This window comes from Lontra canadensis, unplaced genomic scaffold, assembly GCF_010015895.1.
Source record: "Lontra canadensis isolate GAN:19392208 unplaced genomic scaffold, GSC_riverotter_1.0 scaffold58, whole genome shotgun sequence".
Lineage (NCBI taxonomy): Eukaryota > Metazoa > Chordata > Mammalia > Carnivora > Mustelidae > Lontra > Lontra canadensis.
The window spans coordinates 5,234,007-5,261,638 of NW_022631052.1; the positions used below are offsets into that span (position 1 = coordinate 5,234,007).

General features: G+C 45.7%; 1 long non-coding RNA gene across 1 annotated transcript; it reads left to right on the forward strand.

Moving 5' to 3' along the window:
- Positions 1 to 462: 462 nt before the first annotated feature.
- Positions 463 to 25,690, forward strand: LOC116878515. Its single transcript, XR_004384849.1, has 4 exons — positions 463 to 482; positions 18,862 to 18,866; positions 24,128 to 24,219; positions 25,652 to 25,690. It is a non-coding gene; the product is annotated as an uncharacterized LOC116878515 (long non-coding RNA).
- The last annotated feature ends 1,942 nt before the right edge of the window (positions 25,691 to 27,632 follow it).

The following is a 27,632-nucleotide window of genomic DNA, read 5'->3' on the forward strand; positions in this document are numbered from 1 at the left end:
CTAAATAATATTTACACGGTAGGTTTGCTGGAGGAAAAGAAGAGGGCTTCTTTTTTTTATTTTTTTTTTAAAGATTTTTATTTATTTATTTGACAGACAGAGATCATTCGTAGACAGAGAGGCAGGCCGAGAGGGGATGGGGGGGAAGCAGGCTCCCCACTGAGCAGAGAGCCCGATGCGGGGCTCGATCCCAGGACCCTGGGATCATGACCCGAGCTGAAGGCAGACGCTTTAACCCACTGAGCCATCCAGGCGCCCCGGGGTTCTTTTCTAAAATGACTTCCTTTTTATTTATTATTATTATTTATTTTTTAAAAGATTTTGTTTATTTATTTGAGATAGAGAGTGAGAGAGAGCATGAGAAGGGAGAAGGTCAGAGGGAGAAGCAGACTCCCCATGGAGCTGGGAGTGGGACTTGATCCCGGGACTTCGGGATCATGACCTCAGCCAAAGGCAGCTGCTCAACCAACTGAGCCACCCAGGTGCCCTGTTGATTTTCTTAAACTTAAGTTCAAGTTAGTTAACATATAGTGCAGCATCGGTTTCAGGAGTAGAATTCAGTGATTTGTCACCTAGGCACAACACTCACTGCCCGTCACAACATGTCATCCCAATGCCCATCCCCCAACCAGCCCACCCCCCATCCTCCTCCTTTCCAGCAACCACCAGTTTATTCTCTACAGTCAAGAGTCGCTATGGTTTGCCTCCATCTCTGTTTTTATCTTATTTTGCTTTTCCTTCCCTTTCCCTGTATTCATCTATATGGTTTCTTAAATTCCACAAAGGAGTGAGATCATGGGGTATTTGTCTTTCTCAGACGGACTTATTTCACTTAACATGACACACTCTAGCTCTATCCATGTCTTGCAAATGGCAAGATTTCATTATTTTTAATGGCTGAGTAATAGTCATTGTGTATACATAATGCGTCTTCTTAATCCATTCATCTGTCCATGGACATGTGGGCTCTTTGCATAACTTGGCTGTTGTGGACATTGCTGCTACAAACACTGGGGTGTAGGTGCCCCTTCAGATCACTATTTTTATATCCTTTGGATAAATACCCAGTAGTGCAATTGCTGGGTCCTAGGGTAGTTCCTTTTTTAACTTTTTGACTTTTAACTTTTAACATTAACCTCAAAAATGACATCTTTTTTTAGAATTTTTTAATTTTTTTAACAACATATAATGTATTATTAGCCCGAGGGGTAAAGGTCTGTGAATTGCCAGGTTTACACACATCACAGTACTCACCATAGCACATACCTTCCCCAATGTTCATAACCCTACCAACCTCTCTCTATCCCCCTCCCCCTGGCAACCCACAGTTTGTTTTGTGAGATTAAGAGTCTCTTACGATTTGTCTCCTTCCTGATCCCATCTTATTTCATTTATTCCTTTCTTACCCCCCCAATCCCCCACATTGCCTCTCAACTTCTTCATATCAGGGAGATCATATGATAGTTGTCTTTCTCTGATTGACTTATTTCGCTAAGCATAATACCCTCTAGTTCCATCCACGTCATTGCAAATGGCAAGATTTCATTTCTTTTGATGGCTGCATAGTATTCCATTGTATATATATACCACATCTTTTTTATCCATTCACCTGTCAAAAACTACTTCTAACACCAATGATAAGGAGCTTATAATGGCTGGCGCTGTGTTTAGCATGTCCCTTGCATCTGCCCATATAATGGGTCACGTAATCAGACTGATGGCCCATAGGGATCATGTGCTATTAATAACCCCATTTTCCTGAGGTGCAGAGAGGTTGAGTTTCCCACCCAAGATCTCAAAGCTGTCTGAGCCCAGAAACACTGCTCATAAATACCAAGTACCCTTCCCTTCACTCTCCACCCCCGCCCCCGCCAACGTCGATCCTGGCTGCATGGCATCTGGCAAATTCGGTGCAGGACTTGTCATGTCCACTGCTTGTCTGGAAGTTTCCCAAGAAGACAGGCTCTGTGTTATTTATTTCTGAATTTCCATGGAGCAACAAACACTGTGGTAGAGGTCCCACTGGTGCCTTCCTGCTAATCCCATGAGGTTGTACTGAGGGTGGATTGGGAAGGGGTAAGTATGGGGAAGAGAACAATGGTGACTGGTGGTCTTCATACAACAGTCTCAAGTATTTGAATAACGCTGTAAGTTATCTTCACTGTATGTCCGCCACCAACAGACATGGCTGAGACCCGTCACTTTCTGTGGAGAAGTTGTCTCCCAGAGTGGCTTTTTCTCACTAGAAGGAAAAAGAGGCTGGGGTTAGGCATTCCCCCTGGAGGAGTTGTTGGAAGGGGCCGATAGGAATAATTTATATTAAGCTAAACGAGAACCCCATATAAAACAGAACAGTGAGCCAATACAGACTCTCAGTTTTCATATATTCTTAACATTTTCTATATTCTATGTTATTTATAGTGTTTGGTGTGCAGCCTGTGTTTATACACAATTTTTTAAAAGATTTATTTATTTATTTGACAGACAGAGATCACAAGTAGGCAGAGAGGCAGGCAGAGAGAGAGGGGGGAAAGCAGGCTCCCTTGCTGAGCAGATAGCCCGATGCGGGGGCTCGATCCCAGGACCCTGGCAGAGCCAAAGGCAGAGGCTTAACCCATTGAGCCACCCAGGCACCCTTATGCACAAATGTTTGAGAAATGATTGGATATTTCTGTAAGAAGATATTTTTTTTCATGTCAGATGATTTTTTTTTAATCTATTTGACAGAGAGAGATCACAAGTAGGCAGAGAGACAGGCAGAGGGGGGCGGGGAAGAAGGCTGCCAGCTGAGCAGAGAGCCCAATGCAGGGCTCGATCCCAGGACCCTGAGATCATGACCTGAGCCAAAGGCAGAGGCTTAACTCACTGAACCACCCAGGAACCCCAGACGATTGTTTTAAAGACGCATGCTTTGGGCCCATTTATTTCACAAACTCGTACATTAAATACTTAATGAGTCCTGCTATGTGCCAGGCACATAAGCACTGAAAATATAGTAGGAAGCAAAAAGGCAAAGAGCCTTACCCTCAGGGACCCAATAGTCAAAGCCACCCACATTTGGGCAAATCTCAAACTCATCGTGTGGCTCGCTTAATTTATGCTGAGTAATTTCCTATTTAGCCCAGAATAATGCTCCCCAACCACTTAGAAAATCTGATGACACAGAACCTTGGAGACTGGGGATGTCTGGGTGACTCAGTCATTAAGCATCTCCCTTGGGCTTGGGTCATGATCGCAGGGTCCTGGGATCGAGTCCCGCATCAGGCTCTTTGCTCAGTGGGGAGCCTGCTTCTCCCTCTCCCTCTGCCTGCTGCTCCTCCTGCTTGTGTTCACACTCTCACCCTCTCAATCTCTCTCTGACAAATAAATAACTAAAATCTTAAAAAAAAAAAAAACAAGAGAGAGAGAGAGAATTTTGGAGATTGCTATCCAGGTAAACAAGAAGGTAGATGGATAGGTCAGGGGAGTGGGCTGCCTCTTCTCTCTCCCATCGTGATGTTTGTGACTTTGCTTCTAGCTTTTTTACCTTGCAGCTGTTACTCTCCTAAAATAAAAAAACAATATACAGGCTCTGGAGTAGGTTTCTTGCTTTCCAATCTCAATCTGTCACTTTGTAGCTCTGGGATCTTGAGAAAGAAATGTCCTCCCTTACCTTCGGTTTCCAAATCTATAAAATGGGGATCAATAAGGATATCTCTGAAAAGGCTAGTGTGATATTTGAGTTAAATAAGGCACATAAAATGCTTTACGTGGTATCAGCACATGGTGAACCCCCAGGAAATGTTAAGCTATGAGTGCTGTCCTTCAAGTGGTGGCTGAATTACCCTTCTCTAGACCTCTCTGGCCACCTCGATCCCAGTTCCAACCTTACCAATATCCTGAGTATGTAGTCATTAGTTTAAGGTTTTCTTTTCTTTTTTTTTTAAGATTTTTATTTATTTATTTGACAGACAACGATCACAAGAATGCAGAGAGGCAGGCAGAGAGAGAGAGGGTGAAGCAGGTTCCCTGCTGAGCAGAGAGCCCGATGTGGGGCTTGATCCCAGGACCCTGAGATCATGACTGGAGCCAAAGGCAGAGGCTCAACCCACTGAGCCACCCAGGTGCCCCTAAGGTCTGCTTTTCAATGAGACTGAAGATCTTGGGACAGAAGAGTTCATGTCTGTTGATGTCATGCCCTATCTTCCAGGCTCCAAGGAAGGTATATCCTTTCCAAGCCTGGGATAGCTGACACTTAGGTGGGTGGGATAGTTCACCAAAGAAGTGACCAGTCTTCCTGTTTTGTCAGAAACTGAGTTTCTTTGCCTGCTGAGTTCCCAGCACTCCAAGCCCAAGAGTCATCGGCCAACCGGGACAAACAGACCAGAACTACATATGATCTGACATCAGAGCCCCACACCTTGGTGTGGTCTAGAGATGCTGTTACCTGGACAACTAAAAAAACTGTTGACTTTGCCTTAGCCAGAGAATTGGAGTTTATACTGGATCATAAAGGGACACATTGAGAAAACAGAAGCAGAGTAGAAAAATGGGAAGCATTTCCCAAGAAGCAGTGTGACCCTGGCTGCTTCTGAAATTCCAAGCCAGGTTTCAGCCAAAAGGCATAAGAATGAGTGAACTCATGTGTGGGAAGGGCTTTGATGTTCTCAGAGCCAAGGTCCTCAGGAAAGCCAAGTTGGCTGGGTATTACCATATATCCTGACTTCTTTATTAGGTATTTATGATCTCTCTGCTGAGATTATGATCTTTGGCAAACAGAAGGAGGACCGGGTGTTTGCTTATATTGGAATAATCTTTTGTAGCCCAGATTTGGGGCAGAGGTAAACAAATTCAAACCATAAAGAAAACTCTGAAAGAGAAAAGCAAACCAAAGAAGTTAACAATAATTCTAACAACAGGGGTACCTGGGTGGCTCAGTGGGTTAAGCCTCTGCCTTCGGCTCAGGTCATGATCTCAGGTCCTGGGATTAAGCCCCGCATTGGGCTCTCTGCTCAGGAGGGAACCTGCTTCTCTGTCTCTCTCTGCCTGCCTCTCTGCCTACTTGTGATCTCTCTCTGTCAAATAAATAAATAAAATCTTAAAAAAAAAATTCTAACAACAGAAAGTTTATCCCAAAGAGAGGATCTCTATTGACATGTAGGGTTATATTATTCTAACATTCTGTTCTCTCCTTCCTCCCTCCCCCTGCCTCTGTCTCTGTCCTCTCTTTTCCCTATAGTTGCAGATTTTAATGATCATGTAGTATTTCATTGAAGAGAAGGTAGGCCATCAGTAATTTCTTTGGTTTTCTCTGTTGAATTTTTAAATTGTTTCGAATGTTTCTCTGTGACAAGAAAAAAATGCAATAATGAACATTTTTGCCTGTAACATTGTCCTTAACTTGCAAATCATCTCCTTGTGTGAATTTAGCAGGTAAGTTGTTGGCTTGCCCGTTGTCTTCTAACAGAGATTTGTTTCAATGTGTACACTCACAATGATGTTTGAATGTGCCCATTTCTTTATACTTTTAACATCATTAGGCTGTGAAAAAATATTTCAACCTTTGCCTTTTGCAAAGGCAACATATTAAATCTCCCTGTTTTTCCCCTTTGGGAACCCAAGTTTCTGACTTGTGAGTTCGCTCAAGACTTTGTAGGTGGTCAAGTGGAATGTATGTGCTCTATTCATTTCAAACATCCTCTTGATAGGCTTTAAATTCAAGAGAGCCAGCTTTTGTGCCTGTTTTATTTTGTGTAACCTCAAAAAAGTCTTTACTTTTTAGGGTCTTAGTTTCCTCATCTCTATAATGAAAGATATAGACTAGATTATCACTACAGTCCTATTATTACCCTATAGGCAGTGGGTGTGTCCTCTCTTGAAGTTCATAGCTGGCAGTTGTCTGGAAAATGGTTGGGACTGACCTGGGAAGAAGTCTATTTGCATGGCAGATGGACAAGAGATGGCAATCAGGACTTACTGAAGTCAATTAGACAACAGAGGAGAAGACGGCTTTATTCAGTCCTGAGCAGGAGGTGTGACCAGAAGCAGGTATGTTTCAGGGACCATCAAAATCAAGAATTTGATTACTACCATCCCTCTCTGCCCATTGGTTTTTATATTTAGCCAGATTTCAATATATAACTTGTCTACCAGCTGCTTCTGTGCTCACCCCTTGTAACCTCATCACCAGAGAGAGGCTGATGGTAGCTCTCTCTGGTTCTTAGCTGAAAAAAACCCAGGAGAGGGCTCTAATTTGTTATTCAAGCTTGGGTCTAGTGTCCATCTCTGAAGGACTACAAGATGATGGCACCATGACCGGCATTTCCTGTAACAGGTGTTGTATTGGTTAGCTATCGCTACAATCATGCACAATGAGCTATCCCCAAACTCAGGAACGCAAGTATCATGTTATCAGTGTGTAGGAACGGCTGTTTCCTCATATCCTTGCAAACAGTGAGTATCATCACCTTATCCTTGGGGAAAATTTCATTGCTATCCTAATCAAAACTTCTTTGATTATGCTTTTTTTTCTTTTTAAAAGATTTTATTTATTTATTTGACAGAGAGAGAGAGATCACCAGTAGGCAGAGAGGCAGGCAGAGAGAGAGAGAGAGAGAGAGAGGAGGAAGCAGGCTCCCTGCCAAGCAGAGAGCCCAGTGTGGGGCTCGATCCCAGGACCCCAAGATCATGACCTGAGCTGAAGGCAGAGACTTAACCTCTGAGTCACCCAGGCACCCAAAAACTTCTTTGATTATTCTTTTTTTTAAAGATTTTATTTATTTATTTGTCACACAGAGATCAGAAGTAGGCAGAGAATCAGGCAGAGAGAGAGGAGGAAGCAGGGTTGCCACTGAGCAGAGAGCCTGATGGGGGCTTGATACCAAGACCCTGGGATCATGACCCGAGCTGAAGGCAGAGGTTTTAACCCACTGAGCCACCCAGGCACCCCTCTTTGATTATTCTTGATGCTAATCTTCAGTGTATATTAAGAGCCACTCGTATTTCTCTTCTGGTTGATTGCATATTCATGCTACGCAAAACAGCAACCATTTATTCTCATAGATTCTCATTCAAAAGAGTCTTTTGGTTCTGCTCAGGTTCAGAGAAAGTGGCAAATTCCATCTCCCTGGGGACAGAGCTTAGAATCCTTCCAGATCTCATCTCACGTATTTCTTCAACTGACTGTTAGTCAGTCTTTTATCACATCTTTAATGAGATACTAAACTGGTATGCCTAAGTCAATATTTTCCAGAGGTCTATGAGTTGTGCTAGCGAATGTGGAATCCAGGAGGGGGTTCATAGGAAACTTCGACGTGTAACCAAGTTGGACAGAAGTTGCTGGTGACCTGGAGACTCGGACAGAAGTTGCTGGTGACCTGGGGGTCTATTAGTTAAAATTGGCATCTCAAGCTGTTTTGGAGCAGGGGGAGGGAATACAGTCTCATGGGACTGAGCCCTTAACCAGTGGGTTAGTTTCCTTTGTGTCCATATTGAATTGTAGGACACCAAGATGTGCCTAGGGTGGGGAACACCCCCACATCTGGTGTCAGCTGTGCTGTGAGGTGGTCATGGTGTGCAAGTCAAGGAAAACAGTCTCTTACATGTGTGTGTGTGTCCTAATCTGTTTTTCTTATAAGGACACAAATCATATCAGATGAGGGCCTGCCCCAGTGACCTCATTTTCACTTAATTCCCGCTTTAGGGATATTATCTCCAAATCTAGTCACCTGCTGAGGTCCTGGGGGTTAGGACTTGAACCTGTGAATTCTGGGAGACACCATTCAGCCCATAGCACCAGGCGTGCTCAAGGCCCCTAGTGGCAGAAAGAGAATGAATAACAGTCTTACAAGCTCACCTTCCACCAGTCTTGGTCCCCAGTAACCCACAGCACTCCCAACGAATGACAAGCCCTCCTTTTCCCTCTGTGTGTTTCACCCAACAGAGCCTAGAGCCCACACAGGCAAATTTCCAAGCTGGTGACTTTTAAATCTTCTCAAAAATCACTTTATCCTTTATTTTATTTTATTACTTTTTTAAAGTAATCTCTACACCCAACGTGGGGCTCAAACTCATAACCCCAAGATCAAGAGTCACAATGCTCCACCAACAGGGCCAGCCAGATGCCCCTATCATTTATTTTGTTATTATAAAATTAATAAGACTTGTTACACAACAGAATGATTAGGTCAAAATCTGTCACATGGCATGTCCCCTCCCCTCTACCCTGAGATACGCCACCGTCAGGGCTGGATGGCTCAGTCTTCAGACCGTCTCCATGTCTAACCATCCACAGACCACGAAACAGTGTCGTACGGAGAGGAGAGCTCAGATGGGGCCATCGGATCTCCTTTGGGACCTCTTACGGGTGCTCCCCACTTGAGCAAGACAGTTGACAAATCCGTGTCACTGTGCCTCTGTTTCCTAACTGCTTTGTAGGATTGTCATGAGAATTAGACGAGCTGGCAGAGATCCAAGATCCAAAGTGCCCTGAGCGGTGCCTGGTCCAGGCTAAACACCCAAGTAACATGGGGCAACCACAGGATTCATGACCCTTCAGGAAAGAGCTAGCTGCTTGGCTGTGAGAAGAACAGTCAACTGGCAGCCTCCACCTGCAACACCTGTGGGGTCTCTGGGAGCTTCTGGGCTGAGGACACACTCGTCCCAGGGAGCCCCCAACCAGCAAAGGAGCGTGTCCGGCATGCTAGGGCACAGCCCCTGCCTCCCAGAGAGGGACTCTCCAGCCAGAGTTCTTTGCTCGGGAGCTCCCTACTGGGTTGGGCAAGACCCCTTTGGATCTGCATTGCTGGGGCCTGAGGCTTCCCCCCACCTCTGCTTCCTCCTACCTTTCTTTTCACAGCTGCCTGCTCTGCATAACCACTGAAACTTTCCCCGCACGATACCGTCCCTACCGTCCCTCGCCTTCACCCGTCACAGGTGTTGCCCTCCCCAACACTCGATGTCTCTTGTCTTTTTGGTAATAGTCATTCCAACAAGTGTGGGATGATATCTCCTTTTGCATTTCCCTGATGGCCGGCGATGTTGACCCCCTTCTCCCATGTGCACTGGGCGCTGTGGCAGGTTTTGACATTTGCCTGAATCTGTTCAGACATTTGCAAGGCAACTGTGACCATACGAGTCCAGCCTTCAATCACGTGTCTGATGACATGACTCGATGTGGCAATCTCCACTTCCATTCTTGCGTGAAGGCACTCTTAATCTCTTCCTCTGAGCTGCTCTGCAACCTAGAAGAATTATGAAGAAATCTGGCAGAGGAAAAGTGTGTATTTAATCTGATATGCAATCGTAGTAGATTAACACCTTCACTTAACTAAAGTCACACATACACTCTTAGTAATCTCTCTCCAGGAAAGCCATCCAGGCATGTTACTCAGATCTTCCTTTGTCTTCGCATGACCTTCTCCCCTCAATGTCTCTGAGCCTCTGTGTCCAAAGTTCCTTCTTAGAAGAACCCCAGTCATTGGACTTAGGCTCCATGCTGATTCTAATCTAACCCCAAAGCAACTTGCTTCCAGCTGCGGAGATCCTATTTCCAATGAAGGGCACCTTCAGGTTCGGGGTTGGACATGAATTTTTGGAGGACCCTCTTCAAATCAGTACGGTAGCCATCCAAACGATGCTGAAAAAAAAAAATGTCCACAATTGATTCAGCGAAACAACCGGGCTGCAAAATCTACACTACAATTTTTGTAAAAAAGGGAAAAAATGGCAAGTATGGATAAGCAGGTTGCCTGCTCTATTTCTCCCAACCTCAGTGCTGCTAACTCAAGGAAGACTTTTGGGAGACAAGCACAAGTGCGGGGTCTTCTTAGAGTCCTCAGAAAGTCACCACACTGAAAGCGGGAGGGAGTCCTTCGGTACCCACAGATGACGTCACTGAGAAATCGTTGATTCTGATGGGGAAACCTGGGTCTATTCAGAGGAGACAGCTAAGTACAGATTCCAAGGGCAGGAAGAGGCAATGCAAATACAGCAATTTTGATGGATAATTTTAAAAAAAGGCTGAGACAGGAAACTAATGAAGCATCTCTTGAAGGCAGTAGCCGGGGTGGGAGACGAGGACGGGACTGCGAACATGGTCCTTGCGTCGTTGGCCTGAGGCCAGCCCTGGAAGGCTGAGCTACCCGACTTTGGGACTTCCCCTCCCTTCGTGTCAAGCCCAGCTGGGCTACAGTCACTGGAGACCTCAGGCGGGGCTGCCAAGGTGCTGTCACTTTGGGGTTCCCCAGTGGTAAAAGGGGAGATTCCTGAGCACACTGAATGCCTCCAGGGGAGGGGAGAGGAGAGGCGCATGGTGCTGGCAGAGCTGCTGAGTTTTAAACCCAAATCTTGTTTCTACTGAGATCTGAGCAAACAAGCCGGCTTCTCTTCTGTAAGACACATATGTGCCCACAGTTGCACGCACAGACCCACGGAGCCTGTGTGAGTACTGTGGGCTCAGTCCCACATGAGGGGTCCTCCTGGGCCAGTCCATATGGGTTCCAGGCTCTGTGGCACCATTGGCTAATTATCCCCATGAGCAGATTACTTCAACCCTCTATGTTCCAGTTTCTTCACCTGTGAAATATCAAGAAAGGATTATCTTCCTTGGTGGGTTTTACGAGACACTGTTAGCCAACAGCATGAATTATTTTAAATTCCTCCCCTGCAGTTAGCAAAGTCGGTCTTTATGCAAATGCTCAGCAAGAACCAAATCATTGGGATTTAGGGGAAAAGGGCTCAGGCCAACCATCTGGAGGTGTGAGATGAGGCTGCTACCCACTCACTGTTCATCCTGAGTGAGTCATCACGGTCTCTGGGCTTGAGTTCATCCTTGGTGGCCATCTCTGGGCATGACTGCGGGGTCCCCACTGGGCTCTGCAGTGCTTGCTCCAGAAGGAACAGGAGTGGGGAAGAAGTCATCTCTCTCCAGACCCTAAAACAGCTCCATTTTCCAAAAGGTTTAAAGATGATTTTATATTCACCTACCGTTGCAAGAAAGAACACAGTATCCCTCTACTCAGTTTCCCCCAGTGGCCCTATCTTGCACAATGACAGTACCCTAACCCCTAGCAACACTGATCTCTTCTCCAACTCTATGATTTTGTCATTTCAGGAACATGATGTCAATGGACTCATGCAATCCAGAACCTTCTGAGGCGGGCTTTTTTCACTCCGCAGAGTTCCGTTGTGCTCTCTCCGGGTTCTGTAGAGTGAGGATTTGTTCCTTATCCCTGAGTGGCATTCCAGAAGCTCTTGCTTTGACTACTGCATATGCTGGTCTCATTTGAGAAATTTCATTTAAGCCAAGGTTTCCTCGGCTTCAAGAGACTCTTTTGACAACCATTCACAAAGGTGAGAATGAAGCTGGAATGTTTGAAGACCGAGGTTGAAACATAGATACGTATAATCTGTATATTGAAATTCATAATTCATATGGTTGTTTTCATTTCATGATGAGGCAAACCCCTGATTCTTTTTTTTTAAAGATTTTATTTATTTAGTTGACAGACAGAGATCACAGTAGGCAGAGAGGCAGGCAGAGAGGGAGAGGAGGAAGCAGGCTCCCTGCTGAGCAGAGAGCCTGATGCGGGACTCGATCCCAGGACCGTGGGTGGGATCATGACCTGAGCCGAAGGCAGAGGCTTTAACCCACTGAGCCACCCAGGCGCCCCAACCCCTGATTCTTACAGTCATAATTTTATCCGATCTCTGGAGAGAAAAGAGAGCGAGAAGGAGAGAGAATTTATTCCTGAGGAAGAGCTCGGGAGGTCTGCATGTTTCAGACATATGAGGAAAACCGTCCTTGGTTATCTGTAAGGTGAAGGGTGACTTTGATTTTCCTTCTTTTTTATTTCTATTGCCTGGTTTTCTTTTCTCTCAAGTCCCCATGTCCTGTTCCTTAAAGCAAAGCTGACTCATTAGAGACAGAGATGCCCTCTGTGTCTTGCCTCCCTAGCCAGGTGGAAAAGAAAGGCTGCTTTTAATTTCAGATAGGAAAATAGACATTTTCTTTCCATAGACAAAGGCCAGGGTTTGGGGTTAATCACTTGAGAGAATTATTGAGCAAATTATAAATAATGAAAAGAAAGCCCCAGGAGCATGGATGTTCCGGGGGTCCTGCGAAGTTACTGTCCTTAGCGTCTAAGAAGGCTCTGTGCACAGACAGTTCAGCCCGGAATTGTGCAAACGCTCAGACAGATGATACACAGGGAAAGGGGAAGGTGTCTCAAAAGCCAAGTTAATTAATATGCACTTTGTTACACCTTCCCACACATTTCTTGGAACCGTTGCTTGTTGGGGCATGAATTATGGTTTAAATGGAGCACTGGGGGTGGGGGGAGATGGATATTTCTCCCCAAGGCAGGAATTTTGCTCCCCAGTCCCTCCTTACGTGTTGCCTAGACTCCGCCCCCTTCCTCCGTGCCTTCCAGCTCTGCCTCTGGGTCTGGCTTACACTCTCCATCCCTTACTTCCCCCTTTCCCTTCCTTGGAATGTCCAGGAAGGCGAATTTGAAAGCCATTGTCAAATAGTCCAAAGCTGCTGCTTCTTTTTTTTTTTTTTAAGTTTTTAAAAAATTTATTTGACAGACAGAGATCACAAGCAGGCAGAGAGGGAAGCAGAGAGAGAGAGATGGAGGGGGAGAAAGCTCCCCACTGAGCCCTGATGCAGGGCTCGATCCCAGGGGATCCCAGGGCGGGGATCATGACCTGAGACAAAGGCAGAGGCTTTAACCCACTGAGCCACCCAGGCGCCCCTAGTCCAGAGCTTCTTAAAAGAATGGTTTTCGGGGCACCTGGGTGGCTCAGTGGCTTAAGCCTCTGCCTTCGGCTGGGGTCATGGTCTCAGGGTCCTGGGTTTGAGCCCCTGCTTCCTCCCCCGCACTCCCTCTGCCTGCCTCTCTGTCTACTTGTGAGCTCTCTCTCTCTGTAAAAAAAAAAACAAAAAAACAAAAAAACAAAGAGTCTCTTATGGCTTATCTCCCTCTCTGGTTTTGTCTTGTTTTATTTTTCTCTCCTTTCCCCTATGTTCCTCTGTTTTGTTTCTTAAATTCCACATGGGAGGGGAATCATATGATAATTCTCTTTCTCTGACTGATTTACTTCACTCAGCATAATACCCTCTAGTTCCACCCTTGTTGTTGCAAATGGCAACATTTTATATATTTGATGGCTGAGTAGTATTCCTGTGTGTGTGTGTGTACACCACATCTTCTTTATCCATTCATCTGTTGTTGGACATCTGGGCTCTTTCCATAGTTTGGCTCTTGTGGACATCACTGCTATAAACACTGGGATGCACATGCCCCTTCAGATCACTACGTTTGTATCGTCAGGGTAAATACCCAGTAGTATAATCCGGTGTCATAAGGCAGCTCTATTTTCAGCTCTTTGAGGAAACTCCATACTGTTTTCCAGAGCCTACCCCACTTTTCTTAATGCATGTTTCTAAAAAAAAAAAAATAGTGAAATCGTGCTGTAATACTGTCTTGTAATTTCTGTTACCTCTCCAATGATATATTAATTCTTGCCTTGTCAATGAATATGCTTTCTCAGCATCATTTTAGGTGACCATGTAACACAGCATATTTAGAATTCAAATCATCCCTTGTGGAACAATTATGCTGTTTCCTGTCCTTTACCATTAAAGACAACGCCTTCCTGTCTCACCTTCATCCGTGGAATGGGAATTAGAAGATATGTCAGATGCTGGGTACAGCAGAGAGCCTATAAGTGCTACCAAGAGATGTCAAAATGTTCACGGACTCCATAAATACCGTATCTTATCCTGGATTGGATTTTAGGACAGTAAAAGGGCATTAAGGGAACAACTGGGGGAATCTGAATCAAGCCCATGGTGTGCTTACCAGAATTGTACTAATACCCGTTCCTCACTTTCAACAAATGTCCCACGGTGATGTACGGGGCTACTATGAGGACAAGCCAGGTAAACGGTATACCAGAATGCTACCCTGACTTGGCAACTCTTCTGCGTTTTTCAAATTACTCCAAAATAGAAAGTTTATCAAAAGGATCATCGAACCCTTTATGCTAAAGATGGACATTTTAGAAAAAAGATTTAATTTATTCATTTAACAGAGAGACAACGAGAGAGGGAACACAAGCAGGGAGAGTGGGAGGCGGAGAAGCAGATGCCCTGCTGAGCAGGGACCCTGATGTGGGGGTGGGATCTCAGGGTCCTGGGATTGAGCCCCGCATCGGGCTCTCAGTCTTTTTTCTCCAGTGTAACTGTAATATTCTTTCTCTTCCATCTTTATTTAGATTGTACAGAAGAGTACTTAATACTCTGTCTCAACATTCTATCCCCTCAGTGTTTATCTTGTCTAAATCCTCACCCACCCTCTGTCTACGACTGTCTCACCTCTCTTCTAGAACATTCCACAAAATGCCAGCTGCAGTGGTTTGGGGGCAGTGGGTAGGAGAAGATAGGGGATTTTAAAATTCTTATGCTTTTTTCTCCATAATGCATTTCTGTATGTTTTAACTCATCACAATGAGCACATATTAATTTTTAAACGGAAAATAAACATAAGGATATATTTTTCAAAGGCAAGAAAAACACTCCAATGTTGATGTCTTTCTAACCTTCTAATGAGGTATATTAAATGAAAAAACCATTGATCTAAGAAGTAAAATATCTTTTTTTTGTTTGTTTTAAATGCTTTTTATTTTTATCTACCCTCCCCCGCCCCTGCCCAGGGAGAGGTATTTATCTTTCCAGTACTTTCCAACTGGAGATTGGTTGATTCACAGCCTCGGTGAAACATCTTTTTTTTTTTTAAGGTTTTATTTATTTCCTTATTAGAGGAAGAGAAAGCACGAGAGGAGAGAGGTCAGCGGGAGAAGCAGACTCCCCGCCGAGCAGAGAACTCGATGTGGGACTCGATCCTGGGACTCCAGGATAATGACCTGAGCCGAAGGCAGTCGCCCAACCAACTGAGCCACACAGGTGCCTGTGAGTGAGACATCTTTTAAGCAGACCGTACTCCAGAGAACGCTGACAGCACGGCACGCATGTGGACACACGTGCGCATGTGTAGGCCTGTGTGTGTGTGTGTGTGTGTGTGTGTGTGTGTGTGTGTGTGTGTGTTTCTATCCTCACAGTTCTCACCCCCATCTCTAGCCCTTCCGGCCCGGGAACCGCCCAGCTTCTCAGGACAGACGAAACAGGCCATGTGAAGGCTGACCATGAGCGTCTTCAGACTCTGTGGGCAAAAGTGGAACTGAAATAAATGGTTTTGCTTCAAAGAACTTTAGTTTCTGGAACAAGCTACTGGAACAGCCTGACGGCTGGCGTAGAAACATGTCCACCTGCCTGGAAGCCAAGAGGCATAAGGGTATCACCACCACCACCATCATTATTGTCTTTGACCCCATTATCATTTACAGGTTTGAGAACTTCCGATGCCAGACACTGTGCTGAGTGAGTCCCACTCATCCACGACTCTTTACCACTCCTGGGGGAAGGGCGGTGGGGGGAGGAGGCAGTAGTATACTGGGCATTTTTTTTTAAATTTTATTTATTTATCTGACACAGAGAGAGATCACAAGTAGACAGAGAGGCAGGCAGAGAGAGAGGGGGAAGCAGGCTCCCTGCTGAGCAGAAAGCTTGATGCGGGGCTGATCCCAGGACCCTGAGACCATGACCTGAGCATAAGGCAGAGGCATAACCCACTGAGCCACCCAGGCTCCCTGTACTGGGCATTTTTCAGACACAGAGAGGTGGGGTAACTCGCCAAAAGCCACCCGGCTAGGAGCTGGCATTCAAAGGCAAACCCAAAGCCCACCTCCAGGCATGCAGGGGCCCCGGAAGTTTGAACAAATTCATCAAAGGGGAAGGGGGCTGGCTGTGAATGAGCACCGAGGTGCCAGACACTGGCCTAGGAACTTCGCATCACCGCTGCCTCTTCTTGGCTGTGTGACCCGAAGTAGGTATCTTAACCTCTCTGAGCCTGTTTCCTAACCTGTTAAATGGAGGTACTCATCCGACCCATCTCACAGAGTTATTGGGAATGTTAAGTGAGTCAACAGAGGTAAAACATTCACAACACACCTGATCAATAGTCACTGACCAAAATATTGTCTATCTTATTGGTAGTAGCACTCTTTTTTACAAGAACCATTTAGTGAACTCTTACTACACACCAGACACCTTGCTTAGCAAACTGCATGTATTACCTTATCTAATCCCCTTATTAAGTTACTAGCGAGGCCATTATCAAGGTGGATTTCAATGCATGATTTCAAATGGGCAGCTTCATCCCCATCATACAGGTGAGAAAATAAGGCTCAAGTTGAGTAACTTGTTCAAGATCACTCGGTAATGATGTGGGACACAGGTCTGTCAGATTTCCCGGTGAGAAAGGAAAAGAAAACAAGACATGCACACACACACTCACACACACACACACACACACACACAGAACATGTATGTCTATACATTTATATAAAATTATATATATATGTGTGGACACATAAGGAAATTGCATTTTAAAACACGCTTATAGCTATCATCCTTGTCTTCGGGTGTACAGGAGATTGTAAAAGCAAAGTGCTCTCGTATTTTCAGAAGTTCTTTGACATGTTGGTCTGTTTCATTGCATAAATTCATCTTGGGGTAGAAGTTTCTGCATCTCACAGACCTAGAGAGGCTAAGCGACTCACCCCAGCTCCTGAGGTCAGTACGTGGCAGCTGGGGTGTCCCCATCTGTCTAACTCCTTCTGTATTGTGGCGTAGGAAGGGTTCTGCCGACCTGTGGGACTTGGAGAGGACACAGAAGCTATGTGGTTATAAACAAGGTTCCCTCTTCAACAATACTAACATTCTATTAAGCCGGATGGTCAGTTCACAGGTGGTCATTTTGTTATCGTGCTCTCAGTGATTTCTATTATATTATAGATATGCTTTTTCATGTAGCAACATTTCATCATATTTTAAGGAATGGACGGAAATGGGTAAATGACCGGAAGATGGGCAGAGCTGGGCCATAGTTTTGAAAGATGGTAGAGATGGTACGCCCACGGCTGAGACCAGGATGTTAAAAACATCCTTTATTTAGCCACGTACAGGCTTGGTCTTAAAGAATGTACTGGGAGACTTGTCTCTTCTCCCTGGCATGTGACTCTTCTTCCATGTTTCCTGGCATTGGGCACACGGGTTTGTTAGAAAGTGTGACACCTCCCATGCTGGCGAGACTAGTCCCTGGGAAAGCCTCCCCAGAGAGCTTGAGAAATAGGCGGGGGCGGGGGATGGTCTCAGGGTAGGGACAGGAAAGCTGGATTTGAGCTCTGGACTTGCCACTGCCCATGGCTGTCTTGGCCAGTTGCTTCCCTCTCTGGGTATGTTCTAGTTCCTACCAGTGTGTGTGTGGGTGACAAAGTAGCAATGCTTAGTGGCTTAAAACAATATTTTATTTTGCTCTCAATCTTGTGGGTCAGGAATTCCAGAAGGGCTCCCTTGGGCAGTTCTTGCTTGGGGTCTCTTACGTGGTTGCAAACAGACAGTGGTTGAAGCTATAGGCACATGGCAGCAAGACGGGCTTGGGCACCCAAAATGGCTCTCTTGCAGGGGTGGCCAGTGTCACTGCCCGGATGCAATCAGTGTGTCTGCACGTCATTTGACCAGCATGAAAGTGTCAGGGAAATTGAGCTTTTATGGAGGTTCAGAATCCAGGTAAGAATATGACAACAAATAAGGTGGGAGATGCTTCAACTTCTAACCCAGACTCGAAAGACCACACTGCCTCATTCTCACCAAATTCTATTGGTTTTAAGCAAATCCCTAAAGTCAGCCCAGATTCAAGGGGACTATACACCCCATTTCTGTGCAAGAGAAGTCTTAAATAACTTATAACTGTGTTTTCAAGCACCTACAGGGTGTCAAGTTCCCCATTTGAAAATTAGGGAGATAGCTAAATTAAGTGATTCTTAATGACTCAGCCAGCCCCAACATTCTTTAAGATCCTGCCATGGAGATGAAAACTTAATATTCTCATGGTCAGTCTCATGTGATGGACTTGAGTTAAGTTTATTTAACCTTCTTGTTGATCCACTCCATCTAGCCTGGGGATAGAGCCGTGAATGGCGGGATCTCACAGACGGGGAGGTGGGACAGTACAGTAGCTAGGGGCGTGCACTGTGGGGCCACACTGCCTGGGTCAAAGGTTGGCTCTGTTGCTTGCTTAGAGGTGTGACCCTGGGCAGGTAGCTTGATGGCACAGTGTCTCAGTCTCCACATCTATGAACTGGGAGCACTGATGATAGCTACCTCGTAGGTTGTGTAAGATTAAATGGGGGAGCCCAGTTACTTCTGCTTAGAACAGCAGAAGTATTTAACAGACATTAGCTTTAATATTTGCCATCTCAGGGTCCGAGCCTCACTCGGGCAATCTCCCCCTTTTGCAGAGAAGGAAGTAGACAACATGGGCTAGTAACCAGCCGAGGTCACACAATGAGCTCGAGTCAGAGCTGGGATTCAAAGCCTGTGTGTCTTTCTCAAGGTCACACGACCCTCCAGAGGGAAGTGCGGAAGGCGGCCGCCGACTCAGTTGCCCTGGGATCCCCAGAGGGGCCCAACGGTCATTTGCCAAAACAGGGCTCTCTGCCTCTGATTCATTTATTTATGGCCACATTTCTTAAGCAATATATGGTGTGGTGACAACGTTTGGAAAATAAGGCTTTAAGGACTTGGCCAGATCGATTAACCTTGTCCTCTGCACTTGTGCCTGACACAAAACCTGGTTCTTTTCCCCCTGGGATTTAAAAAAAAAAAAAAAAAAAAAAAAAATCCCAGAGGATGAGGGTCTCAAGGGCACCATCTACTGAGAGAAACTGGCAAAAAATATAGTAATGGTGCTTTCTCAGGCATCGTGGTTATTTCTCAGCTTGAGAAATTGTTTGCTAAAGTTAGAACCTCCACACGGGCCTGATGCAAAGATGGAACGTTTCCACTCGGGCCCTCCAGGTGCCCAGGATCAGGGATATTTGCTAATAATAATTATAATAATTAGTGTTTGACTGACAAGTTGAGCATTTAATATTCTAGCAATGTGCATTTTATTTCATCCTTACAGCAGCATGCACTGAAATTCCACCCCCACCCCTTATATAAATAGGGGCACTGAGCTAGAGTCACTTGTCCTTCCAGACACACATCCTTATTAGTCTGACTCAGTTTCTTAACTTGATTTTGTTCCAGAAGCCCTACAACACATACACTGGGGGCTCAGCATTTGCTTGCCTTATAGGGTCTCTCTTTTTTTTCATGGATGTAAACCTTCCTCCTGGCCGGACAGAGGGCATCTTGAGGTCCAGGCCAGAGTTGTGTCTCACCCTTGTGTCAGGATGACAGACACGAAATAAGTCCTCATTGGGGCTCCTGGGTGGCTCAGTCGGTTAAGCATCTGCCTTCAGCTCAGGTCATGATTCCAGGGTCCTGGGATGAAGCCCAAGTGGGGCTCCCTGCTCAGCGGGGAGCCTGCGTCTCCCTCTCCCTCTGCCCCCTTCTGCCTGCTCATTCTCTCTTTCTCTCTCTCTCTAATAAACAAATAAAATCTTCAAAAAAAATAAATCCTTATTACATGTAACTCAAAAATCACTCATTGAGGGGCACCTGGGTGGCTCAGTGGGTTAAAACCTCTGCCTTTGGCTCAGGTCATGATCTCAGAGTCCTGGGATCGAGCCCCACATCTAGCTCTCTCCTCAGCAGGGAGCATGCTTCCCCCTCTCTCTCTGCCTGCCTCTCTGCCTCCTTGTGATCTCTGTCTGTCAAATAAATAAAATCTTTAAAAAAATCACTCATCACTTCTCTGCTTCTGACAAGGAAATATAGAGCAGAGCTGTAAGTTACCTGGGACATTCAGGGCAAATTGTTTCCCTCCACTCTGTGGGCTTTTGACATAACAGCAACCGATCTGGGGGGTTCACGGTTGTTATGGCAATAAGGAAATATGAATTCGTGAGATCCGCGGATCATCTCCAATCTCTGGGGAGCCAAGAATGTTAAGGACATTGTTTTTTTCACGCCTCAAATAAGTTGTGAGCTTCGTCTGAGTGGCATTTTCCATCGTCCTCCAATTCACCACAGAGCCATTTGCAGGAAAATCTGGCTCATTCGAAGCAAAGTTCTAAACGCAATTTAGAAACTAGTTACCAGAGGCCACAATTCTACTTTTCCCTCTTTGGCACATCTTTCTTTCTTCCTAAGGGCCGAATAGCATCAGAAAAAAAGTATGTTAAATTAGGGATTAAGATAGCTATTGTTTTCTGATCACTTTTTAAAAATTATACAATATACATACATTCAGAAAAAGTAGAGTTCAATGGCTTATCACAAAGGGAACATCACCCAGGTTTTGTGTGTGACACCAGGAAAGTCACCTCCTCTGGACCTCAGTGTCCCCATCAGTTAGCCAAATGGATCTTCTCCAGCATCATTGAGAACCTGTCATTCTTAATTACAACATCTCACTTCATCAGTTGAACTATAATTAATCAAATTTTACATTGCTGGGCACTCAGGGAGTTTGCAAGGGCTTTTTTCCTCTTTATTATGAAGAATCCTTTGACAAGTAGCTTATCCCCAGTCTTGCTTGGATCCATGGTGATTACTTAGCAAAAATTTTAGAAGTGGGATTTCCAGGTCAAAAGGAATTGCTTGATTTTGAACACCTTTGCAAGGCGATTAATACAAAGAAGAAAAATGATTTTGGCTCAAGACACTGGGCGACAAAAGACATTTAGAAATATGACGATGCCGAGCTGGGGGACTAGGCAGGCAGTCAAGAAGAAATCACGCAAGCGAAGGAAGGCTCACTCGGGAGGCTGGACGTTTTCTTGAGAATAATTACAGTTAGCCAGTTTCAAACTCACAAGGGTTCAAGACAGGGTAACAAAGAAAGAACCAGCTTCCTGGAATCAAAAGCTGTTCCCAATCCAGCAGCAAGGCAACAGACAAGTTGCAAAATAGCTTTTCAAAAGCACTCAACGCCCAGCTCAGGGTGAAAAATCTCTTTTTACGTTCAGCCACGCTTTGGCCACTAGAGGGCACTAACAACACACATTTCCGGCCGGTGTCCGCGCTGTAGGGATGAGGGTAGGCTTCCGTGCTGCTGGGTCTTCTCTCCCAGAAATACAAAGGCTCAGGGCCCTGAGCTTGGAGCATTGCTGCTGGGAAGGGTCCTCCATCCCCCCCACTCTGAGAACTTTAAGGTTCTGTAAAACAGCTGGTAGTTTTAACCATGGGAGAAGGTCAGTGGGCGTAAGGGGAAAAAGTCAGACATCTCAAAATAATCATGGGGTCTTGGCGTCTGTGTTTTAATGTATGTAATTATTTTTCCACTTTTGAGAAATCGGATTCATCCCTAAGTGCCTTGCCACTCATCTGCTTCCTCTCTCTGCTTCAGCTGGCCTGGGAGGAGATACGATTGGCTTTTATTTCCTGCATGTTGAAGAAATGCAGCCACATGGACAGTCTAATAGGCAGCCACCTATCCTAGACCCTATCCCTGGTGCAGTCCGTAGTTCTTAATAATAAATGGAAAGCAGCAGCCGGCGTTTATCAGTCAGCCCCTTGGATGATACTCTTGGTCTCAGACCCCAAAAGCAGCTACAGATGCCCGGGCTAATAGGAGTGGAGAGATGCATGGGGCATGGTGGTGGCTTAGAGAGACCGGGGGCTTTTCCAAGTCCCCCAAACATGGGCTTGCTGATCACCTTTGGTAGGAGCCCGGTCTTGTGTGTCCTGCCAAAAGACACACCTTGCTCTACCCAGGAGGACAGAAACACACACCAACCTTCATCCCCTTCCCCCAACCAGAGCAGGCTCCCTCTGGGCAGAGTCTGTTTCCCTATCAACCATTTTGTAGATTCAGGGAGGGAGCTTCAAGAGAATTTGTCTCCTCAGCGAGGAGAGGGGAGAGGGAGACACTAGACATTGGCTTTCAGTGGCTTTCTGAGTCTTTAAAAAAAAATTCTTTCTTTTTCCAGTGTATAATATATTTATTTATTATTTTTAAAAAGATCTTATTTATTTATTTGAGAGAGAGAGAATGAGAGGGGGAGGGTCAGAAAGAGAAACAGTCTCTCTGCTTAGCAGAGAGCCTGATGAGGGACTCCATCCTGGGACTCCAGGATCTTGACCTGAGCTGAAGGCAGTCGCTTAACCAACTGAGCCACCCGGGTGCCCTGTATTTACTTTTTAAATGGTGCTATGAGTGACACATAACATCGGGTTAGTTTTAGATGTACAACATAATGATTCCATCATTGGGTATGATGCAAAACAATCACCACAGTACATTTAGTAAACACGCTCACATAGTTACAATATTTTTCTTGCCGTGAGAACGGTTTTCATGTACTCTCTCAACAACTTTCAAAGATACAATCCAGCCTTGGTAACTGTAGTCACGATGCTGTACATTGTATCTCTGGGACTTCTTTTACTTTTCTTTTCTTTTTTTTTTTTTTTAAAGATTTTATTTATTTATTTGACAGACAGAGATCACAAGTAGGCAGAGAAGCAGGCAGAGAGAGAGGAGGAAGCAGGCTCCCTGCCAAGCAGAGAGGCCGATGCGGGGCTTGATCCCAGGAACCTGGGACCTGAGCTGAAGGCAGAGGCTTTAACCCACTGAGCCACCCAGGCACCCCTGGGACTTATTTTTCTTATAACTGGGTTTTGTACCTTTTGGCCTCCTTCACCCATTTTGTCCAGCCCTACCCCTTCCTCTGGCCCCCACAAGTCTGTTCCCTGTATCTGTGAGTTTGGTTTGAGATCACACAGTGTCTGCCTTCTCCCGACTGCCTTCTTTTCCTCAGCACAACGCCCTCAGGGTCCATCTGCATCATTGCAAAAGTCAGGATTTCTTTCGAGCTTTATTTCTTAACTGAAAACGTGCCTGGAAATCTCATCTTTTCCCTCAAATTAGGCCTAAGGAGGAGGTACAAATAAAGGAGTCCGAGCCGAGATTCGGGAAACGGGGGTACCCAACCTTTTAAGAGCCTCTTTTCTTAGCAAATGGAACCGCACCACACACACACGTCCAGAGACCGGCTCCTTCCTCTCCCCCTTGGCTGCAAGCCCTATGTCTTCTTTCTTCAGGGTCTCCTCCTTTATCCCCACGGGGCTTCTGCCCATCTGGGGGTGACTGTCTTTGGCTGTAAGCAAGCCACCGTGTTCTAATAACTTTGGAAGGGGCACGTTCCGAGCAGGAGGCACCTATCTCCCCAGCTTTCCATCGTGGAAGGAAAAGCACATGCCTTGGCAATGATAAGTGACTCTGGTTTTAATTCGGACCCGACATCCATCTTGGCAAAAGCTAAAACCAGTTTGGAGGGATTAAAACTGTGGCACGGAGGTTAGACCGTCATCCCCTGCAAAGGAAGGTCTGTGCAGAGATAAGCCTGCCTCTTTGGAGCATGAGATGCTGTGACTGCTAATACTCTGATTTTCTTCCCATCCCTCTCTCAGGAGACCTTGCTCCTCCGCGCCTTCCTCTTCTTGCTTAAATGTTTATCCAGTGAAATGCTTGGTGTTTTCAAACCAGCAACCAAGCTCTCCTGTTGCGCCTGGTTGGAGACTTCTGGGCGAGATCTTGCCCGGAGACCCCCTTTAGAAAGCGAGCACGTGAACCCGGGGGTTGCCAGGCAGTGTCTGAGACCCTGTCAGAGCGCAGAGAGAAAGAAGCACATCGAATCAAAGAGCCTTCGCCCACACCCTCCCCTTCTCCCCGCGCCCGGTGTTTTGAATCCGCTGAGTGTTGTGTCAAACGTCGGTTCCTAAGTTTGTGGTTTGTCGGCGGGGTTCAAAGGCATCGCCCGAGAGATTTGGATGTAGCATAGCCCAATGGAATGTCTTGATGGTGTCTCTCAGAAACACGCTCTCCTATGAGGCAACAGGTCAAGGACGGAGTCTGGAAAAATCAAAGACTGCCCAGATTCTTGGGGGGGAACTTTGCTCAGAAGACTGGGCCTCACAACCACTGGACTGAGGAAGTCATTCTTGTGGTGCTGGCTTCTCTCCCACTCTTTCTTGGATGCATTTGTGTGGACCAGTCTTCCAAGAAAACTGGTCTTAGAGACTCAGAACTTGATAGTAAAAAGTCACAACAGAGAAGTTCCCAAGTGAGAGCCTACAGAGACTTTTAATATGAATGTAAAACTGAGTGGCTATTCAGCGGCTGATACCTAGAGTTGAATGCCCATAAGTCCGCTGGGACCCTGGTAAGCGTGGCATAAGGAAAAGCTATTCAAATTCTTCACAGGGTCAAGGATATGTTTGGTGAAAGGTAGGCAAACAGGCCTAAGATGCAAGCATAGAATCTGGAAGGTTAGAGTGTCTTGACCAAAGACACTTCGTAATTGCTCCTAATAATGGTAAAGATGGCGATGGTTGTGGGGGGTGGAGGTAGGGGGTGGAGATAGTGGTGATGGTGGTGATGGTAGTGGTGGTGGAGATGGTGGTGTTGATGGTGTTGGTGGTGGAGATGGTGGCGATGGTAGTGATGGTGGTGGAGATGGTGGAGATGGTGGTGTTGACGGTGATGGTGGTCCTGATGGTGTTGATGGTGGTGTTGATGACGATTATGGGGATGGAGGTGTTGGTGGAGAATGGAGACTAGATCCCAAATCTGAGTTTTCTTAGCACCTAACCTACTGTCTTTTAGCAAAAGATGTTGGAGATAAAAGTCGACTTATCTAAGAGCACACAATGTCGTAACAGCAGTGGTCAACTTTAATATTTAATATATCAAGTTTATTATATTTTCTTCCTCATGAAAACTGTAAACTCTTATTAAGGCAAATATGGGAGATATATCAAAAATTAAAAGGGAAGTAGCAGATATATCTGGGAGGTGAGATTTCAAGACCTATCTGCTCCTGTTTTTTTTTCTTTTAAGATTTTATTTATTTATTTATTTATTATTTATTTATTTGAGAGAGAAAGTGTGTGCACACAAGCAGCAGGGGTGAGGGAAGAGAGGCAGAGGGAGAGGCAGAGAATCTTACACAGATTCGACACTGAGCATGTAGCCCAACTTGGGGCTTGAACCCATGACCCTGAGATCATGACCTGAGCCAAAACCAACAGTCAGACACTTACCTGATTGAGCCACCCATATGCCCCAGGAGTCCCTTCCTAACACCCCAGATAGGTGGTCCCTAAGTGGCTTTGGATACTGTCTTGTTGGGGAGCTCTGTTCTCACTTGCAGCCCCTCCTATATATAATTATACAAATAAATACGTCTATAAAGGACCCTAAAAGGGGTGATTCGGTGGCTCAGGTCATGATCCCGGGGTTCTAAGATGGAGCCTGGCATCGGGCTCCCTGCTCAGCAGGGAGTCTGTCTCTCCCTTTCCCTCTGCTCAGCCCCTCCTCATGCTCTATCTCTCAAATAAATAAATAAAATCCAAATAAATAAATAAATAAATAACCCTAGCTTTGAGAATCTCTCCCACATGCTGCTCCCAAACTGATTCCCATGGGACCTTCATGAATTATACAGAATGAGACTTTCTTTTCTTCAACGACACATCTCTCTAAATATTTGTGGGTCACCATTTTCTGGATTAATAACCACCACCTACTCCATCTGTTTGCCTGGAGGTCCAGAAGCCCTTCCTCTTAGCATTTTCCCTGTCCTTCACAAACAGGGGAGCCCCAGACCTGAACCCTACGGGTGCTCTGATCACTCGGAACCCTGGTTCGGCCGCTGTCTGCAAGCGCAGCCCGACACGGCCCTGCGTGGTGTTGTCCAAACGGATTTCTGCAGATAGAACCTTGACACAGGCGACATATGCATTTCGGGTGAAAAACTCAGTGCTTTCCAGGGTCTTCACGGGTCTGTGCAGCTATCATTTGGGGCAATTTTGGGAATTTTCATCACCTCCAAGAGAAATGCTGGGCCTCCAGCTACCATTCACTGTGCTCTGTGTTTCCCAGTCCTCACAAGCCACCAAAGTGCTTTTCGGTCTCTGTAGACTTCCTGTTCTGGACATTTTATATGAATGAATCATGTAGTGTGTGGTCTTTTGTGACTGGCTTCTTTCACTCAGCATAATGCTTTTTGTTTTGTTTTGTTTTGTTTTAATTTCAGACAGAGGGGCGCCTGGGTGGCTCAGTCGGTTAAGCGGCTGCCTTCGGCTCAGGTCATGATCCCCGGTTCCTGGGATCGAGCCCTGCCCGTCTGGGACTCCCTGCTCCGGGGGGACCCTGCTTCCCCCTCTCCCTCCACCCCTCCCCTCCACTAGTTAACTCTCTCTCTCTCTCATGAGGTCTCTGTCTCTTTCTCTTAAACAAATAAATAAAATCTTTTAAAAAATCAACATAAAAATGAGCTTAAAGTCATCACTTAACAGTTTATCTAATGGGAGTTAGAATTTCAGATTCCTGTAAAATTATCCAAATTTGAGGTACCCTTTGCAGTGTGATGTCATCTTTTAACAAGCCTCATTATTAGGAATAAAATGGACAGAGGGGTTCTGAGACATCATGAGACGCTAATAGACATCAGACCCTTAGTCCGTATGTACTCAAGCACCTGGTCCTGCTGTTTCTGAGGCATCCAGCTCCTCAGGGCCTGAGGATACTGGGACAGGGGGATGAAGCTGCTAGCTTGCCCTAGGTCAAGTTTCAAGACCGCTCCCCAGTCTCCCTCTTCTAGGGGCACCCTTATGGGAAAGACTTGGGTAGATAGTAGCTTTCTGGAAAGAGCTTCCTCATCATTTCTTTCTCTGGTTCTAGGGACACATTTTCCATCATTCCACAGGAGCCAGTGGCAGGGCCCAAGGTGACTTTGGCCTGCTGAAAACTGTCATCACTTCCCACCCAAATTTCACATGGAAGAATTCTCGGCTAGTAGATGAAGGGTGTGTGTGTGTGTGTGTGTGTGAGCGCATACGTCTGTGCCAGTGGATTCTCCCGGCCCCTACACACATTCGCCCGCCCCACTTTTCTTTGCTTTGACAGAAAGAAAATTTGCCCCAATATCAGAGAAGCCAAGCTGGCGATGGTATTCTCCAGGAGGTCTTTGTTTTATTTAAGGTTTAAATCAGAAGGGATCACACAGGCTCTAAGACCCCCTGGCTGTCTTTAAATTTTTTTTTTTTAAGTAGAAGATCAAAGATTCAGGACCTCAGGGGAAAAAGATCGCAGGGAAGAAAAATGGCAGAGCATGGAGAGAAATGTCCGGGTGGCTTAGAAGGCAGGCCAGCTTCATACCTTATTTTATTATTATTGTTTTTCCCCCCATTGTAGACCTCAAATGTCTCCTCATCATTATCTCATAATTGCAACATTTGGAACGTACATTATAACAGTTTATAAATCGCTTGCACATATATTTTTTCTCTCCTCCTCCTCCTCCTCCTCTGCTCTGTCTGTCCATCTCTCTCCGTCTTCCTATCCCTCTGTCCCTTTCTCTGCATTTGGATCCTGGCAATAACCTTTCAAAAGCCATGAGGGACTCTTTACAGATGAAGAAGTTGAGCTTTGGTAAAAGAAAGAGCTGTAGCTCCCAGCTTGTGAAGTGGCAGAGCTGATTCCTTGTACCCTGGTGTCTTCTCTCCATGCTACCAAATTAGGTCTTAAGACAGAATTCTAGAACCTCCGGGCAGTGGTTTAGGGGATCAGCTA